Source organism: Limulus polyphemus, unplaced genomic scaffold (assembly GCF_000517525.1).
Source record: "Limulus polyphemus unplaced genomic scaffold, Limulus_polyphemus-2.1.2 Scaffold209, whole genome shotgun sequence".
NCBI lineage: Eukaryota > Metazoa > Arthropoda > Merostomata > Xiphosura > Limulidae > Limulus > Limulus polyphemus.
The window spans coordinates 590,817-600,067 of NW_013665819.1; the positions used below are offsets into that span (position 1 = coordinate 590,817).

Below are 9,251 nucleotides of genomic sequence, written 5' to 3' on the forward strand. Positions count from 1 at the left end.
AATTAAATAATGCACTAAAGAACATAGACTAATAACATGCAAAAAGTAGACAATTTCCCCTAACGCTAACATTTTTTCTGGCTTTCTAACTATGCGATAAGAGTCATTACAAATACATCTAAACTAGTTGATAACATTCCCATGGGAACGAATCTTGTACTCTGAGTGAAACTGATGATATTCTGTTCAGAACACAACATTATAAAATACGTCATTTGATAGATGAAAATCTTGACTTTCTATTGGTTATAGGTAATATATGATTAAACGTAAGAGAGAATGTGGCAGGTGGGTGTGGCAAGAGGGGTCTGATTTTTTATCTGATAGATCTGTAACCAAACAAAATTGAAGGCTGTAAAAATTATAGTTTGTCTGAGCAATGACTGTTTTATAGGGAGTAATTTACGTTTAATTTCGTTCTTTTTGAAGGGGTGGTGTAAATGTGTCATAACAGGGAAAATTCTGGATTTTTTTAAATATTACCTTATAGTATTAAGAACTTAAATCTTATATACTATTAAAATATGTATTATTAGCTAAGATTTTATGCTATACTAATTGGTATAACATAAACAAAAATTAGTTTAATAAAATTTTGAATGTTAGACACTAAAACTTTGTGTCATGCAGTAAAGGATACCCTTGGTGATAGGGTTAAAGGAAATATGCCATCACCAAAATAGTCTTTACATATTTTTCATTTGGTTTTGCTTGGCAATTTGTAAGGTAAAAAATAGTAATACCTCTTTCAAAAAGTAAATGTTGAGAAGTTCTCATAAAAACCACTTTTTTGTGTGAAGAAGTATTACACTATTTTCATAAATAATTCTCAGTGTTTGATAGTAGGCAACAGCATGAGAAACTGATAAAAAGAAAATAGAGAAAAAATGTGCTTACATTTATCAAAAGCTTTAAACTTTTCGTGCAGTCAGAGCAGCTCAAACAGGCCTCAACAACTGACTTCTAATTCAACTTAACTGTTTTCAGGAGTAAAATAAAACTGATTTGATGATTTATTAAGTGATCAAAAAGAAAAAAATAAGAAAACCTCCAAAAACAACACTTTAGAGGTAACAAAAATTTAATCCTAAAACTGAAGTCTGATAGTGTGAAACTGCAATCTGTAATACATTGAAATGTTGGGTTTGTTCTACTATTGTCAGAAAATATTTTCTACACTCATTGACTTTTTTTTTGTATTTATGCAAGATCTTTGAATTTTAGTCTGGTATTTTTCTTTCTACAGTCTATTTCAAAGTTTACTGACTTTGTGTCATGGCTAAGAATGGAAACATTATGAAACTCCAAGAAGAAAGGGACATTGGTGTATGAAAAATAAATTAATCTTCTTATATCTTGAATTTTATGACATACTTTCAGTATAGATTTGTCAGTGAGACATTTCAGTAATATAAAATTGTTATACCATAGTTATAAAAAGCTGATTGCAATGAATCACTAGGTCATTCAACAAGACTTTCCAATCACAGATTGTTTTTTTAAAGAGTTTAGATCATCATGAACTTATAAACTATAAACATATTATGAATCATAAAAGGTTTTTCTCAAATTTCTTACATTTATTTCTGCTAGTAGAGAAACTGACATGAATGAAAAATTCTTTAGTGCAAGTTTAAAAATCAATTTTTTTCTTATGATTTAGTGTGTTTATCTTTAACCTACAAAAACTATTAATTTTAATAAATTCATAGCATCAGTAAATGATCTAAATGTTACAGGAAGAAGATGCTAGTAATTTGTTTAAGTATTATAATGATGTTGTAAAATCTCTATTAGAGTGTTGAGAGAAAACTATTTAACTTAACACAAATCACATAAATTTTAAGAAACTTAGATACTACCAGTTCCAGGGTTATGTGCCAGGAAGAAAATAGTGTGTTTCAAGTTACTTTGACTTCAAAGTAACTTGTCTACAAGACCAAGTCCAAAACATTCAACTGATCCTACCATAAATTTAAAATCACTGTATTTAAAATGTATCTGACAGCAGTATCTTTTGCATAGTAAATAGATATATATATATAAAGCTATCACTTCTTCAACTAGCGTGTTAGCTCTCTCTGTCTTGCCTGTTTCCCTTCCTGGCTCATGGCCTTGTTATCCTCTGTAAATATTGGTAATGTGTACCTATGTATTTTATTGCTAAAATTTGAAATAAAATGTTTATGTACCTCTGACATGAATTGCATTGTTTTAGTTTCTCAAATTCCTCTGGCAGCTGTAGTAAAGAACAATCATTTAGGATAACAAAGTACAGAGAAAATTGTTGTTCACCAACTACACACAGAACTAAGATGCAGATTTTTATAATATTACCAAAAGCTAGTTGCGATACATAATAGTGGAAGAACACAGGTTGATTTTTTTTCTACAGAGTAAAGCATTGTAACACTACGTTGCATTTCACTAAAGTAAGTACATAAAAAAACAGTGGTGGAAACTTCTCTGTTGTGTTGAAATTTTGTATGTTTTACATATTACACATGTGGTTTAACATACAAATATTTAGAAAAATTCTTTCAAATTCGTATAAACTATTGTCATGTATATACCACTTTTTTTTTTAGAAACAAGTGTTTTAAGGTGTGCTTTTTGTACACTTTATGCTTACCTCAGAAATCTCGTCTTTATATATACATTTTTCAACATAGAGGGGGACCTTCCGTGTCCAAACTTGTATATGTCCTACAACTAATGTGGCATGATAATCTTAAAAACCACAACTATGGTGCTCTTACAATTTCTTTCTTATTTTTTGCCATGGGTATTCAAAACGTTGTTTTTAGCATTATAAGCTTCAATCTTGCTGAGGAGTAATTAACCTGTTATATGAAAAATATATATAATAAGACTTCTTTCTGAAAAAGTATGTTTAAGTGCAAAACCAAACAATAAGCTAACTATGATATGCCTCATGAATCCCCATTTTTAGCATTATAACTCTCAAACGTAAGTAAAATTGATAATAATTACAGTTCAGGTACTTAATCTAGTTCACACCATGACAGTTGTTCATGAAAAATTGATTATATAAATAATGACCAGACCACTACTATGTCATTGTTTCCCAGCCAACCTGATGAGCCTTGGCAACCGTTTGTCATGAGGGTTTTCTGCATTATTCTTGATCCACTGAACAATTGGTTTCAAACTCATATTATTTGCCTGTGCATCTTTCAGTTTTGTGTGTGTGTTTGTCATCACCACTCATGAATATCACATCTTTGACTCTACATTGTTGTACTTTTGGTTGGTCATCTTTACTATCTTGTGCTTCTCTGTTTTCACAGTGGTCTTTGGAATTATGCATCAGCATTTCCATGGTTCCATCCAGGGAGAGGTATGATGTTAAAATTGTACTCCTGAATTTTTTTAAGCCATCTTGCCATCTGGATTACAAAACCTAACCAGTCACTTCAATACAGCATGATCTTTCTATATAGGTAATAACAGAAATGACTTTGGTCTGGAACAACACTTAGTAGCTCTCTCCAAGTTGTACAATGCATTTTTTCTGCATTATTCACTGCCTTGTTATAGTACACAATCACATGTTCTTTCCCACTAGAAAATCATTCATATTTAATATGGGTGGATCTTCCAAAGTAGGGTATGATAATACAGGAGTAGTTATCATTTCATTTTCTTTATTTGTTAAGTACTTGTGCGTAATCATCAGTCCTATAAACTTATTGAGTTTTTCAAGTAATTTCAATAGAGGACAAGCTATTTCAGAGAATTATTTTACAAAATGACAGTAGTAAGAGCACAGTCCAAGAAGTCATCTTGCTTCTTGCAAAGAATTTGGTGTTGGCCAAATTTGGGCATACTCGGTCTTTGGATCTGTAGACACTCCCTCTTTGCTGACTGTGTGTCCTAGTAAACTTATTCACACAATTCACACTTTTTAGGATTCAGCTTACAGTTATCTTTCCTCAACCAATCCAGTACTTTCCTTACCCCATCACAAGCTTTATCAAAGGTATTCTCATGTATGTTTATGTCATCCAAGTAGATGAAAATAACATTCCAATGTAGTCCAGAGAGAACATACTCCATTAGTTGTTGAAATGCAGCAGGTGCATTAGATAATTCAAATGGTAACACAAGAAACTGTCATAATCCATCCCGCAATAAAGACTGCTTTTTTTTCCCTTCTAAATGCCTGCCAATATAAAGTGTCCACAGTAGAATCAATCCTTAGCACTGCATGAGCATCCTTCTTTGTGACTTCATTCACCTTACAGTAGTTCACTCAGAACCTTGTGAATACATCTTTTTACTTCAAAAGTACAACAGGTGGTGCCTAAGGACTAGTATTCAGTTCTATTATTCCTTGTACTTTCATGGTTTCTATCTCTTTGAAAACCTCAACCTGTTTTGCAATTTGGAGTTGTCTAGTTAACTGACATATTGGGACTGCATCTCCAGTTTCAATCTTATAAGATATTTTATTTGTCTAGCCTACATCCTGAGATCCACTGGAGAAATTATCTTGGTATTTCTTGAGCTAGTCATGTAATCTATGGCATTGATCAGATACCATACTCTGGTAATATAGCTCTTGTGAGGTAGGAAGCTGTCTTTATGAGAGAATTTGACATCAGCCTTCCCACATCTTGTCTCGAAGGTGACTACTTCTGATGTTCTTTGATTTGAAAGTATACCTGTACAGCTTTACATCTTACAATGTTTCATTCAAATCTTACTCAAATATCACATTTTGTTATGTTCATGGCCCTAGTGATGACATCTTTCTTCTTTAGACCCACACGTTTTTTTCCAAACAACAATTCCTCAGGACACATTGGAGTGTTTACTACACACCCCAGTGATTGGGTATAAATTTATTCGTAATATGTCCTGGTATAAGAAATTCACTTCTTGGTATTACATTAACTGCCTTCTTTGTTGTAACCAGAAATTTAACATTATGTGTTGTAATTGTTACATAGTGCACAGGAATTTCCTGGTTGCAGACCATGAAACTGTTTGAAGCAAGTCTAACCTAGCATCCACATTTTCAGGAAGTCTATTCCCAATATTCACTTTTTTATCCACACAACATGTTGCATAGAGAATTTCCCAACTTTCTCTTGTTGGAATTTTCTAACACTGGTCACATAAATACATCTTCTTTCATCACCTCTGAATTTTCCAACTTTCGTTACCAAATGAGTTGAACTGTTGTACCTTTAAAACTATTATTGATTGACATAATGCAATATTTCCTGCCAATAATCCTGTGGACTCGTATATTGGTATATTTAAATAACGAATTTTTTATCTAAAAAAAAGATAGAGTATTCTCAGCTACTTTTTGCCCTTTATTCAGCTAATTCCTGTTTTTGTTAAGTCTGGTTAGCTTTTTGTTGATTCTTTGACTTGGTTGTACTCTGGGACTTATCATGAGGGTATTATCTCCTTGGTTTATTATCAGTTATTTATTCCTCATAGTCTCAGCTGTAAAGGCCATATGTTTTACATTTATAATTTTTCCTTTTCTTTTCTGATATCCTGTGGGAGCAGTTTTTATTTCATGAAATGTTATTTCCTCCATTCCGTGTAACTAGATCAATTAATCCTGTCAATTCTTTTAAATTATAGGCATCAGATGAAACTGATGTTTCCTTGTAACTAGATCTGATGATCCTGTAGCTTCTCGGTGGTGTCTTTAATTGTTTATCTGCAACTTCAATGGATTCAAGTTACACCATCAACTGGACAGCTTCTTTTAAATATGTACATCTATTTTGATTTAACTTAACTCATATATCCTCATCTATGAATTGGTTATGTACAACTAATCTATAATTTCACTTGAAGTGTCTGGGTAAGATAATTGGAGAAAGTTTTTCACATCCTTAAGTTCAGTTTATACCCATTTTTTCCTCTATACTGTGGTTCTGGACTTAACTGTGGAAACTTCCTTCTGGTGTGTCACTACATACCTGTTTAATAAGGCAACCACCAATGCTTGGTAGTTGTTACAGCTCTCAGCTGGAAGGATTTTTTAATGTTGTTAAGGCTGATCCTTTTAAATGGGCAGCAAGATGAAAGGTGACATAGTTTCAAAAGTATCCACTTTTATAAGTATCATTAATAACTAGTACAATTTAAAAAAAAATCAGAATTCTAGTGATGTTATCATTGAAGCCAGCTTTCTTACAGAAATATAGTGTTCCTCCAAAAAGCTTCGGTAGAGGGTGAAACAGGAATTACCAGCTAATAATAAAAAAACAATGAATATTACAGTTGAAACCTCATTGTATTTAGAACTTGGTTATAAATACAACCTGCCTAAGTCTATTGAAACACTGCATTAAAAAAACAAGCAAACAAGTAAAGAAAAACTTTATTCAAAAACGAAAGTAAATGTAGGGATGGCTAATATCAATTCTTCAAAAACAATGCAAACAAGATAGTAGGGATGGCATTTGCATTATCCCCCAAAAATAGAACAGGCAAGAATTAAAATATAGCAATACATATAACTATTCAATCACAATTAAGTTTAATTTATCCTAATTTTGTCTGTTAACATTCGAATGCACTGTGTGCCTGTGCTATTATATAGGGATGATACAAATGCCATCCCTACTATATTGTTTGCATTGTTTTTGAAGGATTGATATTAGCCATCCCTACATTTACCTCTTTTTATTTAAGTTTTTTTTCTTTACTTGGTAATATTGAGATCAGCACACAAAAACGTACACTAGTCCTTCTTTCCTCTTTTCAGGGCCATGTCTTGAATATTAGATTATATCATTTAGTGCACATTTGTCACTTGGCCGTTAAAAACTCGCACACAGTTCCATAAATAAATCATCACTTTTTCACTTGATCACATTATCTAACGTGTATTTGACATATAAAACCCTTTAATTACACTTATGATAATCTAACCAGTGATATTTTAGCGTCTAGCGTAGATGGACTTTCTTATTATACACACTGAGTGGTGAGAGATACTAAGGACTATCATCATCATGTATGATATCACGATCTATGGAAGTTAATAAATCATTCTTGTATAGATTTTTATCAAAATACTTGAACGACCAATCTAGGAGTCTGTCATTGTATTAGTTGTATATTTGTGCATGAATTTAGAATTTGTTATTCTGGGTACTCTATAACATGTAATAATTACTGAGTTTTGTATTTTTTTGTAATTTGTTAATATTGGACAGTGTTACATTAATTACTCCATGCTGGACTGACATATTCAGTTACTGGGTGTATATACTGCTTATAGAATTTGATTATATTTTCTGGTGATGTATCGTTATTTTTACCCTAGCGAAGTTTGCTTGTTATTTGTAATTTGGCTAATATGATTCCCATGATAATTTCGAATCATATGCTAGTCCATATGTAAGTATGGTTCTGGTTTGTGTCTAACTGTTTTGTTTTTTGTCTGTGTTTTTTTAAAGAATAATACCATATTGGTTTTTTGGACGTTTATTTTAATTGTGTTTTTGGCAATATTCTACTATTTGGTTGAGAACTAACTGTTTGTAAATTGGTGGCAACTATTGAGGGGGGTCGTGAAATTTTTCCATATCGCCACATCAGCTGTGAATTGAGATGTTAAACAAAAAGTTGGATCTGTTAGGGGCATGTCGCTTACATACATAATGAAGAGAATAGGGAACACCCCTCTCAGGAGTAAAATACTCCGAGTGGGTGCCATCCACAATCACTCTACATTTTCTGTTATCTAAAAAGTTAGATAATCAGCGAATAACACCTGTCGGTAATTCCATTTGTTAACGTAGTTCGTTATTCCATACAGTGTCGAATGCTTTCTCTATATCTAGAAAGCAGGCAACAATGCATTTGTCTTGATTAAAGCTATCTAACATGGTTTCAGTTTGTCTAACTAAATGGTATGTAGTTTGTCGAAATGTTTTGAAACCGTTTTGTACTTCAGGTAATTTTGATGCTATCTATAGGAATGTTGAAAATATATTACTGATTATGTTTTCAAAAATGTTGCCTATACAGTTTGTTAAAATGATTGGTCTGTAGTTTTTGGTTTATTCGCAGGTTTTCCTTCCTATAGAAACATAAGAACATTTGCTTGTTTCCAAGAGACTGGGATTAACCTGAGTTAAGGGATAGGTTAAGTAATGCTGTTAAATGATTAACAGTTTCTGAGTGTGTGTATTATAAGAGAATAGCTTGTATCTGATCTTCACCTGGTGCTTTGTTTTTCGTATTTTCTACGGTTATAACTATTTATGTTTTAGTGGTTGTTTTTGTAATTGTATTTGCCAAGAGGTTATTTGTTTGTTGTGAATGTTGATGCTTAATAGAATCCACCGGGAAAGTTGGAGTATAAATGTGTTTGTTGTACTCAATATAACGGAACCCAATTATCTTGTTTTATTTAGTGTATTAATCTATGTTTTGATTTGAGGATCTCTATTAATCATGTATATCCTTCTTAGGTATTGCCGTTCTTTTATTATATTTATTATTTGTGTATTTGGTTGTCATCTATTAATATTCATATGTTGATTCTGTTTCGGTATAGTCTAATCTGCAGCGTTAGTAAGACACTCAGTTATTGTTTGACAGTATTCATCTGTAACCAGTGATGTTTCCGGTCTAGTTGTTATTGTTTCCGGTAGTAATTTATTTAGGATGTTTGCATATTCTTTCCAATTAACTTTTTTGTAACTTAATTTAATTATGGGTTTATTCTAATGGTGTTCGAGATCGATGACACACCAGATCGATAAATGATCACTGTCTACTTCAAAACCTACGTTAAAATTTAAACATTTGTCACTAATTTCCAATGAACGTAAATATAAATCTAGAATATAACTGGTATTGTGCTGAGAACATACGTGTGTCGGTATTAAATCTTTCAACAGTACACAGCCACTTTTTTTCGAAAAATTCGTATATATAGTTTTATACCATTCGCCGTTGTTCTGTTACAACTAATTTTTTTTATTTTTACTATTTAAGTTTCCAATTATAATCAGTCTCTGCCTATGTTTGTTTGTTTGTTTTTGAATTTTGCGCAAAGCTACAAGAGGGCTATCTGCGCTAGCCGTCCCTAATTTAGCAGCGTAAGACTAGAAGGAAGGTAGGTAGTCATCACCACCTACCGCCAACTATTGGGCTAATCTTTTGCCAACGAATAGTGGAATTGACCGTCACATTATAACGCCCCCCACGGCTGAAAGGGCGAGCATGTTTGATGGGAC

At 32.4% G+C, this 9,251-nt stretch overlaps 1 protein-coding gene across 1 annotated transcript in view; it reads left to right on the forward strand.

The window, feature by feature from the left end:
• The window catches only part of LOC106478413 (vacuolar protein sorting-associated protein 4B-like), a 33,482-nt gene extending 31,284 nt beyond the window's left edge, over window positions 1–2,198 (forward strand). The window contains exon 13 of the mRNA XM_013938956.2: window positions 1,247–2,198. The gene's annotated coding sequence lies outside the window, so the exon portion shown is untranslated. The remainder of the gene's footprint in view (window positions 1–1,246) is intronic.
• The last annotated feature ends 7,053 nt before the right edge of the window (window positions 2,199–9,251 follow it).